General features: G+C 42.8%; 1 protein-coding gene across 2 annotated transcripts in view; it reads left to right on the top strand.

Annotated features, from left to right (window-relative positions):
• The first annotated feature begins 523 nt into the window (after positions 1–523).
• rin2a (Ras and Rab interactor 2a) overlaps positions 524–12,532 on the top strand; it is a 77,104-nt gene continuing 65,095 nt past the window's right edge. For both annotated transcript variants that reach the window (XM_060926052.1, XM_060926053.1), the window contains exon 1: positions 524–683. The gene's annotated coding sequence lies outside the window, so the exon portion shown is untranslated. The remainder of the gene's footprint in view (positions 684–12,532) is intronic.

Raw genomic sequence — 12,532 nt, 5'->3', positions numbered from 1 at the left:
AGTCCAAAGACATGCAGGTTAGGTTAACTGGTGACTCTAAATTGAGCGTAGGTGTGAGTGTGAATGGTTGTCTGTGTCTATGTGTCAGCCCTGTGATGACCTGGCGACTTGTCCAGGGTGTACCCCGCCTTTCACCCATAGTCAGCTGGGATAGGCTCCAGCTTGCCTGCGACCCTGTAGAACAGGATAAAGCGGCTACAGATAATGAGATGAGACTTGAAAAATCTGAAAGAAAGGCAGTCTATCTTTAAATAGAGATGTAATGGTAAATCATTCGCTTCAGCTTTGAGTGAGTGGGTCAGCATGTTGTCGATCCGGACCACAGGGTGCTGCTGAGTGAATTTAGTTTGTTCCTCAAAAACAAAGACCGCATTCCCGTCCAAGACATTCCGGCGAGAAACCACGTGACTATGAAACCCGACGCGGATTTACTTTTGTTCTCCGGAGATTTTTTTTTTTTACCGGGAGAGGTCGCATGCGCTGTCCAACTGAAAACACGCTCGGTATGGAAGAGCTCTTTCCTGTAGACTAGAAGAGGAAGAAGAGGAGCTCCTCCTCGCGCAGTTATGGAACAGGCTCCGGTGTGATGCAGTGCGGGAAGACGCTCCGGTAAACGGCGTGTAGTGAAGTACAGTTTTGGTGGAATCCGGAGTTCTGGTGTTTTGTGTCCGACCATCTCAGAGGTGAGCGTCCAGCCTTTAACATTAATACAAGTGTTCTTGGGAATGCAGAAATGCGTTTGTAGTGTTTCCGTGAGCCCCTGGGGGAAAGAAAAGTGAACGCTACTTCTGTTTGTGTCGTAGTTTTCCACATTAGACCAAAACAAGTCTGGCTTCGGGATGGTTTCACTACAGAAGTTTGTTGTGGATTGTGAGACACCATTAACTCACTATCAGAACCGTGTACTCTTATGTTTACTCGATAATAGTAGTTTGCACCTGTTTATCGTGGCTATAGATGTATCATGTCTATCCTATTTAAGATATTTAAATGCAGAACCAGCACCTGTTGTTGCACTGAGCTTTCCAAAACCCTCCCAGCCCCGGCTAATTTGGCCAATTGGTAAAGTGCCATGACACAAAGAAGCAGTGTGAAAAGAGCTGATACACTGTCAGTAACTGTACACACTCCTGTGATTTAAATCCTTCCTGTTTCCCTGACTCAACCCATGTTGTGATTTGTAAACAAGTTGAACACCTAACATGACTAGTTGCGTTGTTTGTTTACCTCTCATCTCATTATCTCTCGCCGCTTTATCCTGTTCTACAGGGTCACAGGCAAGCTGGAGCCTATCCCAGCTGACTACGGGCGAAAGGCGGGGTACACCCTGGACAAGTCGCCAGGTCATCACAGGGCTGAAACATAGACACAGACAACCATTCACACTCACATTCGCACCTACGGTCAATTTAGAGTCACCAGTTAACCTAACCTGCATGTCTTTGGACTGTGGGGGAAACCGGAGCACCCGGAGGAAACCCACGCGGACACGGGGAGAACATGCAAACTCCGCACAGAAAGGCCCTCGCCGGCCACGGGGCTCGAACCCGGACCTTCTTGCCGTGAGGCGACAGCGCTAACCACTACACCACCGTGCCGCCCGTTTGTTTACTTAGTTATACTTATTTGAGAAGAAACCTTTATTTGTCACATGCAGACTTCAAGCACTTAACCCATCTGAAGCAGTGAATGCAGTGGGCAGCCAGACTACAGCGCCTGGGGAGCAGTCAGGGGTTGCTCAAGGTACTAACGCCCCACTTTAACCTAACTGCATGTCTTTGGACTGTGGGGCAAACCGGAGCACCCGGAGGAAACCCACGCAGACATGGGGAGAACATGCAAACTCCACAGAAAGGCCCTGACCGGCCGCTGGGTTCGAACCCAGATCCTTCTTGCTGTGAGGCGACAGCGCTAACCACTACACCACCGTGCCTAAATGCACCATGAATGAAAGGAAAACCTGCCTTTATCACTGGCCTGTATGTATCATGATTAAAACATTAAAAATGCAGCACTTTTCATCTCTTAGCTGAGCACTTTGAAAACCCTGGTTTTATAGAGGCCTGTGTGATGTGTCTGGGTGGAGTTAAAACCAACACAGGTTATGAAGAATCACAGTCAGGGCTTGGTTTTCAGATTATTCTCATTTCATTTAACTCTTAAAAAAAAAGTGCACTAAACTGTACCGTTCCTTGTTGCTACAATGGACTGTCATTTCCTTTTAAACCTTAAAGTTTTAATGTTACACAAGATGCAGTATGCTTTCTAGGTAAAATATACTTATTACTTAAAAGTACACAAGATATATGCTTGAGGTTCCGATTCCAGCAACAGAGACTGCTACAGTTAATACCCTTTACTGCATCAGCCTTCTTGGTTGTTTCATCAGAGGTGGACAAAGTACCCAACTTCATTACTTAAAGTGCATATCATGGGTAAATTCAGGAACAAGATCAATGTAATTCTCCTATTTTATATTAAACTTTGGTCTAATACCTGTCGCATTTTGTGCAATTTTTTTACCTTGCGCAATGCCAGAAAAATTCAGTTGAAATCAAGCCATTTGAGGCGAATTCATCCGCCTCTGAAAAAACTTGGCATTTGGATTTCCCGGGAAACATTGATTTTTGTGACGTTGCGTGCGGGACGCCTCCCTCTGAATCCTACGCCAGCGCTGGTTTGTTTATGAGAAAACGCCCCGGTGGTTTTCTGCAAATTTCTTCAATGTTGTCACATAATTATTAAAATGGTTAACAGATGTATCGTAGGAGGGTGTAGTAACACCAATCTTGATGGGATTAGTACTCATCATTTCCAACATTGCGCTCAGGTGACAATTCCATATTTCAATGCAAAATCGCTAGCTGCTAAACTTGGTCTGCACAGGCTGTGCACTGAAACCGTGCAAGCTCTCGCAGCCTGCTGGCGCTTCCGCAGGTGACGTCACGAATCTGGCTCCAGACTCCCTTGGGATTTTTCCAGACGTGTTTTGTTATTTAATTTTTTTCTGCTGTAGACAGATGGCCTTGTGCAAAATTACCCTTCTGGATGAGTGTGTAATTTGGTCCAGGATATGCCCTTTAAGTCAAAGTACAGATCCCACTGGTCAAATGTTACTCCGATACAAGTGAAGGTTGTCCAGTCAGTTTTTTACTAAAGTTAAAGTACTGAAGTATTTGCTTTTAAAAATACTTAAGTATTAAAAGTACATTTTCTGTCAACGCATCATTGCCACAACACTTACAAAACCTAACGCTGTTACCAAAGACAGAAATGTGAATTCACAAAATAAACGCATGTTGTGCCATCATGGTGGTTTAACGTTAAGCTAGCTAGTCAGTGACACTCCTCCTGACATGCTAGCAAACTCTTTTCAAATCATATTTGGTAGCTAATGCTACTAGAAAAGAAAGATTTCTACATTCTGTTTATTTCGCAAGATTATGCTAAAACATTTCTGAAAAGACTTCAGATAAGTTAAAATTATTCATGTTAGCATAACTCCGTTTTTACATGCTAACTAACGGTGTCCAAGTTAACTAGCTACGTGTTATTGTTAGCCGTGGACAAGACGATGGCAACTTGGCTGGCAAATCCATAGAAAGTCATTTGACTAACCAGACTGCATAGCTATTGCAGCGTTATTGCTAGCTCTAAAAGCACAGACAACTTCACTGCAAGCTTTCTCTTGGAATAAAATGTTTACATACCTAAATATGCTTCTGCGGGTTGGATGGCGAGTTTTTGTAGGCCGTAATGTGGTTCGTTTTTGGCAAACAAAGCAAACGTTTAAAACGAAACAAATCTTTAATCCTTTCAGAAAACTGAAACATGGGTTCTAGGTATGGCCATGGGTGCGTGCATCCCCCAGAAGAACCGCCTCCTTCCATTCTGCCATCAACTGATTGTGTTCAAATAATGCTGCTGAGAAATCATTGGGCTTGATTTTATCCGGTCTATGGATGTGACGTGACCCTAGTGATACTGGTCGGCTGTCTCAGTCAGGGCTTTGAACCGGTTCAAGGAACAAAAACGAAAACCGGGAACTTTTTCTATTTCACATGGAACAGAAACGAAACCAGAAACTTTATTATTTTTTATGTTCCGGAACAGAAACGCTTATTAAAAATAATGGTAACCGGTTAATACCGGTTTTTATTTCGTTCCTCAAAGTTTCTGTAGCCTACAAATAAAAGCCATTCTTCTCCTGCGCAAGTTTCTATGACCCGCTGGGGTTCACTTCCTGTGTGACGTTCGCTGATTGAATGGAGAGAGCGGGAAGGTGGACTACTATCACATCTCCATTACTGAGTGTCTGAGCAAAGAAGAGCCTGAACGATGTAACCTCCCTATTGGCTGTTTGTAAAAATGTATCAATTGTTGCCCTTCCCACGGGAATCATCGCGGGCTCGAGAGACGAGACCTGACGAGTTAGTTCGTTGGTAGCAGAACAAAGTGTCTGGACACAAATCGGGTTTTCAGAAAAAGAAAGAAAATAAACGGAGGGTCGAAAATACAAAAAAGGAGGCAGAAAATGCAAAACGGGTTTTAAGGTAGGACAAATGGTTACTAACTTTTTAAGGCCGTGGCTGCAGGCTTTCAGTTGGGTCATTGAAGGGTTACTTTTCTGAGGCAGCCCGCCGTGGCTGCCTGCAGGCTTATTTATTATAGCCCATTTAGTTAAAATAGTTGATATAAAATGTTTATAGTTATAGTTATGTGATGGTTGTCCTGATTTAGACTGTTTTTTTTGGGGGGGGGGTTGCGCGATGTTGCACCCGGGTCCAGATTAGGGCAGAACCGGCCCTGGCTACATTTCAGGTGTAGTTTGTTTTATGTATGTATGTACTTGCATAGATGTGTACTTGGTCTTCCAATATGGCGCCTAACAAAATCTCGCGGCGCGGTGACGTCATGCGGTAGCCCTCTATAGGGCCTGACTCGCCTTTGGTAACACACTAAACGAATTATCTTTAATTTTTGGCACTTTTTCTGTTTGTGTAGATGGGAAGACATACTGAGAATCCAAATCGCCAACATTTGAAATAATAATTGTTTTGAATTATTTCTTGTCTTATTTAATGAAGGCTGTAATAGAATTAGCCTACATTTGGCTTAAGCTGGATGAGACAGAGACATAATTTTATAGCCATTTGTTAAACAGCTGACAGGGAACGTAATTAACCGTTCCGGGAACGAAATTTTTTTGTTCTAACTGGTTCGGGAACGTCTATTTAATGGTGGAACCCAAAACCGGAAATGTTAAAATTCCGTTTCTGTTCGGAACGAACCAATAGGAAAAAAAATTCTGGTTCAAAGCCCTGGTCTCAGTGTCACCTGCAAAAAAAAACAATCACGTTTTAGAAAAAAAGAAAAAACATCCACTTTCAAAGCTGCTTCATAGTAACAAGTAACGAGGACCTTGATTGAAATGTAGTGGAGTGAAAAGTACGATATTTGCCTTTCAAATGAAGTGAAGTTAAAGTCATAAGGTTCCAAAAAAAATACTCAAGTAAAGTACAGATACTCAAAAAGTGTACCTAAGTACAGTACTCAAGTAACTGTACTTTGTTACTGTCCACCTCTGTGTTTCATATTAGATGTGTAGTGATCAGACATTTGGATTGATGCATAGATTAGATTAAAATGAATTGAGGCAACAATGGGCGGCACGGTGGTGTAGTGGTTAGCGCTGTCGCCTCACGGCAAGAAGGTCCGGGTTCGAGCCCCGTGGCCGGCGAGGGCCTTTCTGTGCGGAGTTTGTATGTTCTCCCCGTGTCCGCGTGGGTTTCCTCCGGGTGCTCCGGTTTCCCCCACAGTCCAAAGACATGCAGGTTAGGTTAACTGGTGACTCTAAATTGACCGTAGGTGTGAATGTGAGTGTGAATGGTTGTCTGTGTCTATGTGTCAGCCCTGTGATGACCTGGCGACTTGTCCAGGGTGTACCCCGCCTTTCGCCCGTAGTCAGCTGGGATAGGCTCCAGCTTGCCTGCGACCCTGTAGAACAGGATAAAGCGGCTAGAGATAATGAGATGAGATGAGGCAACAATTATAACTCTGTTATTATTGGTTATAACTGATTATCATTTTGATTATTGTGGAAACGGACTGGTATGTGAAAAATAATTCACATTTTTAAACTGAGGTGTACAAAATTATTAAGCTACAAATAGTCTTTCTTTACATCATCGTTAATTAATTATTAGCTTACCGGCCATCGGGCGATGAGCTATTGCCATCACACAATAGTCCGTCATCCGTCCGTCTGTCCACAATTCACAAATATTGCTACTCCTCCCTGAGTTTTCAATGGATTTTGATTCTGATTGTTTTGTTTGGAAGATCTAATCAGTCTGCACAAAAGTTAAGGCCTCTGCATGCTCTTGCGACAAGGCTTTCACAGATAGCTTTTCACAGACAGTTGTAATTTATCGTTGAGCGGGGAGTAATAGGCGTGCGCGATGTTATTCACCGGCACAACGCAAGGGGGCGCGAAGTCGCTAGGAGTAGTTGGTGGGTGTGGTTAGTGGAGTGTTTATCCTCCGGTTACTTATAATGACTAGAACTTTTTTTTTTATAATGACTAGAACTGGAGTCGTATAGATGTACGTACTTCCTCAATCAACCGCTGTTCATGCTGCTCCATCTTCGCTCGTGTTTTTAAAAATGCTGGTCGTGAAACCAAACCAAACCGGGAAAGTAGGGAAGCGGAAGTGCGTGTACAGCGGATGTAGAGTGGACCAATCGGAGCCCTCTTGTCTGCGACGCTGTCTGCGAGGCTTCTGCGGTGGTCACAATTTTTGGGAGGTGCGCGCAGAGCGTCTGCGAAGGTGGGGGGGCTACGCAGACACTGTCTGCGACGCTATCTGCGAGGACTGGGTTGTCAGCATAAATTGGCCTTTACTCCCTGACTTTGTGATTTCTCATTAACAAGTTGCTAATTAGGCCAGTTAACAAACTTTGAGGAAAGTCACTACTCCTCCCTGAGCTTTCACTGGATTTTGATTCTGATTGTTTTGTTTGGAAGAGCTGATTGTTTTAATTGTTCTCATGAAGAACAACTTGGCTAATTATAAACGAGTCTGGTTTCTCATGGTCCGGCTGTGTGAACTACTCCGTCGCTGACGCTTTGGTATTAAATTCTCATTAAATAAATATTAAATCATGAAATAATATTTGCCAAGATCCTGAACAACTTTACTGAATTGTTATCTTATGACTCGGAATTGTATTATATCATAGCAGATTGAAGAGTGTTGTCAAATATCGAATCATTGCTTTTAAGAATTGAAATCGTATCATGTTTAAGCCTGGACTCTGAGTCCCTACTTGCTCTTACCAAAGATCTAATCCAGAACCCAGCACTTGTTTTCATACAAGCATAACTCGCACGCTGTATTTCTGTAGCGCATCTAATAAAGCAATGTGCTGCTGTGACTGTGTGTATGTATCTCAGCTATGCCAGTGAAATCTGTTCATACACTTGATCTCGGTGGAGAGCAGGCAGAACTGAAATTTTCTGCAGAACCGACCTCAAGCTGTAAGCGTGCAAGAGGTGTACAGTGACCTGTGAGATCACTATAGTAAAAAGCCCTGTTTCCTTACTGACTGTTCTGCATTAACACAAGGTTCAAAATGTCTTTATTGAAATTCGCAGTGAAGTCGCCACTGAATTGCTTTCAATTTACAGACTTAAAGATTAAAAACTTATACGACTAACGATATTGTGCATCTCGTAACATTCGTGATTAAAAGTAGCAAAATTCTTACACTATACCCCTTACTCACAATGATTAACACATTCATAAAATCCACATAACTTAAATAAAATATGTACCGTATTTTCCGGACTATACGTCGCTCCGGAGTTTAAGTCGCATCAGCCAAAAAATGCATTATGAAGACGAAAAAAACATATATACGTCGCACCGGACTATAAGTCGCACTTTTTTGAAGGGTTATTCTATCCATAGAATCTGTGATTGTATCTGATAAGCGGCGCGTGGTTACTGCGCGACTGCATTGTTTATTTAATAAACGAACAGCTGAGCAGTGATAACGCGCCCTTTGCCCTGTAAGTAGCCTAGTCTGATTATTTTAAATATCTACTACTATCTTTAATACTATTACTATCGTAATAGTATTAAACTAATAGCCTATATTTGTATTATAACTAATATTAGTAGCCTATTACTGATGCATTAATCAGTTTGCTTTTAGAATATTTTTACCGGTAGGGCTTATTATCGCCCCATGGCTCTTTCATCTGTGTTATTAAAGCTGTAGTCATCATCGAGGAGTGTCATTCTTCATTTTTGTCGAATTTTATTTCATCAAATCAGAGGTCAAGTAGGCTATAGGTATATCATCTCCAAAGACAGGTACGGTAGTAAAAACAACCGTCTAGTGAAAAAAAACAACAACAACAAAAAGTGCGACTTATAGTCCGAAAAATACGGTATACATCGATTGCACTTAATTTTTCGATCGTCTGAGAACAGAGAAGTGTTAACGACATGGAAAATATTTGCGACTAGCTGCTGATGGAAATTATTCCCCAGACTTATTGAGCAGGTTGCACATGTACGGAATAGGAGAGTTGTTGTATCAGTTTGTTCTTGTTTTAGGGCAGTTCAGTTTCTGACTGTTTCTTGTGACACGGCCTGAGACCTGAAGCCTGGTCGGTGGCAGCCAATCTCTGTATTCAGACTTCAGCAATGTCCTTGCGAACTTGAGGCAGAGCTGCTCCCTTCTCTCTGCTAATGTCACAAGACCAAGGCTTTGCAGTGCACAAGGGTAGCCTGTGTAAGCGTTCACTAAAATGATACGGCACGCCCGTTTCTGTATTCTTTCCAGTTTGTCCGCTTGAGATTGGGTTAGTCCTGATGACCATGCGGGTGCCGCATACTCAAGAATGGGCCTGACATAGCCCGTATAAATCATTGTCAGGTCAGCTGTAGACAGGGCGAACTTCCTTAGTCGTTTGAGGAAGTAAAGCTTCCTCGATGCTGAACTTAGCATTTGATCAACTTGTTTGTCCCATCGCAGATCTTTTTGGATGTGAAGCCCTAGAACTTTCAAACAAGATACAATGGCTAAGGGCGTTTCACAAATCTGAAGTGGTGGAAGTAGAGGAGGGTTTCGACAGAAAGTCACATGCATGGTGAGGCATTTGGTACCGTTCAGCAGCATGTGGTTGTTCGTAGACCATAAGTGTAGCTCGTCCAACTCCTGTTGAAGGGTGGAGGGCTGGTGGAGGGCTCTGGACTCAAGCAGATTCATGTCGTCCACGTATTTCCACGTCGGAATGGCGGTGTTACTTGCCACGTCATCAATAAGGGTTAGGAACAAAATGGGACCGAGCAAGGTTCCTTGAGCAACACCACAAGACAGATGTTCCCAACTGGAGAGTGAACCACGGTAATGGACACACTGCTTCCTGTCGGAAATGAAGTCGCAGATCCATGGGATTAACTCACTCCTCAGACCCTTGTTCAGCAGTTTTAAGATGACTGTGTTGTGATGCACCCTGTATAACACCTGTATAACTTAGGGCACAATACTATGTACTGGACTGCATTAGAACATCATGCTGTAGTCCTGATGTAGTGCGGTTAAGGCCCACTTTACACAGGGACGGTCTGAAACAAAAACGCAAAAGTCCGTTTTCGTTCTCACTTTTTTCCGCGTCTACACGACCGTTTTCAAGGAGGAAATCTGCGTCTATACGGTGACGCATAAATGTGTGGAATTCAATTGGATGTGCATGCCAGGCGGCTAGGTGGTGCTGTGAAAGACCTCCGCTATGTCTGCACGCATGCGCAACGTCTTCCGTCTTGTCTGATCTGCACATCTGCGCCGCGAAAACTTTGACTACTCTGGCTATGGTAAGTAAGAAAGTAAGTAAAAAAGTAAGAGCATGCTATACCCGCCTCTGTTCATTAACGGTATATGTGCAGATTCGGTATAGATGTTCGAAGGACTCCTGGACGTTTATTAAAGCTGCCAGAGCAGCTTGAAGGTCCGTTGGATCGATGTAATCAGACATGCTCTTACTTTTTTACTTACTTTCTTGCTTCCCGGGCTGGCATGTACAGTATATGACATACGTATGACGTAAACGCGTACCCGACGTGAGCAGATCCGAGCAGAGTGTCGCGTATTGGGTAGTTTAGACGGATACGCAACGGGGGCTGTTTTTAACTTATCCACTCTGGAAGGCGTTTTCAATTTTTTCCATTTTTCAGCCTCAGAAACGCCGTCCCCATGTAGACGAAAGGCACATCCGATAAAATATTTAGTCGTTTTTACCCGACAGCGTCCTCGTGTAAACGGGCCCTAAAAATTGGCCTGTGTTCTTTTGACCAAAATTATTTGCATGCTTTGTATAGTGATTACCAAAACACAAATACTCATACAGTATTTGAGATCAGGATGGTCAGGATACCCAAACCACATAATGAAAAGTTTTTTATTCACCACAACATTGGTCTCAACTGATACATCAGTGTTTTTTTACCCAACCATTTAATGCAGCTGTTTGACAACATGGTGTAAGTCTTTTGTTTTGAGGAGCTGGAGATGTCATCATTTTTTTAATTCTTCAGGGATTACGGACATTAGTCAGACTTAGAGTCTGCTGAAACAAGTATGACCAGTTGGCTTGTCGTGACTCCACATTACAGCATGTGAAGGTGTTCATGCCAGGCGTCTAAAAGTGGACTATAACTAATTATATTGCACTGAACCCTACCAGTGTTTATTCTGGCCTTTGTGAATTGAGTTGCTTATGTAATGTTAATCCTGCATTCTTTTTTTCTTTGTTCTTTTCTTAGTAATGAAGGAAACCCAGCACACTGATTTATTGAGAAATATTCCCAGGGTTGTTTTAGTAAGAGAATTGGCAAGTTGCTGTCATAAAATCTGAACTGCAGCATTTTGGAAATAAGCCATGCACTTACACATACAGGAAATTGTTTGCTTAGTTGCTGTTCAGTGTTATACAACACTTCATTTTAAAATTCTTTGGCTAGTTATTGTTGAAGAATGTTTTCTGCTGCAGTTGTGTGATAGTGTCATATAGTTCTTCAGACAATATAAAGACGCCAAGGTTGTCCTCATGTAAGGTGTGGTGTTAATACATTTAATACTGTTTGGTGTTAATGTACTTGGTATTAAAGTAACATTAGCCCCTTTGGATAGCCTAGTAAACTAGACCCAACCGCCTAGCGGCCAAAAATATTTTTTGCCTAGCGAATGGGTCTAGCCTCGCACCATATAAACAAAAACACCCCGGGCATCAAATCGTGCCCGCCAATCACAACGCAAGGTTTTTGTTTGGATTCTTTGGGCGGGCTTTTGCAGGAGTGACGACAAAGCTGCGCGACAGGAAAGATGGCTACGGCTAGTGAACAGCGCGCGTTTGACTCCGCTTTGGAATCAGTTTTAGAAGAATTAGACTTGGAGTTTTCGTTGAAACATGAGCAGGAAGAGGCTCTCCGCTCATTCCTTTTCAAGAAGGACGTCTTCCGTCTTGTCTGATCTGCACATCTGCGCCGCGACGCTGTTTTGCCAACCGGCTATGGCAAAAGTCTGATCTACCAGCTGGCTCCGCTCGTAGCCAAAAGGATGGGGCTAGTTTGTGCAGTACGAGGAATTAATAAACAGCTTTGAAACGTTACTTTTTGATTGTTTCTTATTATCCCGTTATTTTAAATTTAAGGGAAATTATTTCACCAAACACCACTAAATAAAAACTCTCAAAAACAGTTTAAGCAAACCCTTGAAAAACACTTGGAAAAAAATGTGTATGTGGTACAGACTCCAAACTTGTGGTCATTATTTCCAAACTTCTTAATATCTAGAACCTGTTTATTAATTAATATGCATTTTGAAAAATTATTTAATTTCAAGGTCTCCCCCACTGCACGCTCTGACTACGTCACAGTCACTGTTGCGGTGATTGGTCAGAGCGTTGGCCTATACGCACAGAGACAGTTTGAAAGACAGCGGTTTGTTCCTCCTACCCGCTTCGGAAATGTCTACGGATCGAGGCCAGACTAAATATTCACATTTAGTCTGGCTTGCCAGGCTACCCTTCGGACATAATGTGTACAATTGTACACATGACATTCCATAGCATTTTTCCTTGTGTCCGAAGGAGTTATATATGAATTTTAAGTTGAAATATCAGCTTCAAAATCATTTGGATGGTACAGTGAATTGTAGTAGGGAGAATGGCTTGCCTTCCATTCTGACTCTACGCTCGGTTCGCCGGCACTATGTAACTCTGGTGGTGCGTCCTGGAGACTTCTCACGAGAACTGCATTACGCTTTATAGCACCTCGAGAACTGGGTAACTCTGTACGGCAACATGTCACACATCAGCAACTATGGGCCTTCAGAGAATAGATTGGTATTCTCACTATGAACATCATGGCAGAGGTGAAGAGACCAAAGAAGATGCTGTCGGAGGAAGCCAGGAAGAGAAAACAAGAGAATGACTGAGCGAGAGACCAGACAATAGTAAATC

The sequence above is a fragment of the Neoarius graeffei genome, chromosome 7 (genome assembly GCF_027579695.1).
Source record: "Neoarius graeffei isolate fNeoGra1 chromosome 7, fNeoGra1.pri, whole genome shotgun sequence".
NCBI lineage: Eukaryota > Metazoa > Chordata > Actinopteri > Siluriformes > Ariidae > Neoarius > Neoarius graeffei.
The sequence above is the reverse complement of the archived record's forward strand: the minus strand, read 5'-3'. Positions and strand labels throughout refer to the sequence as shown.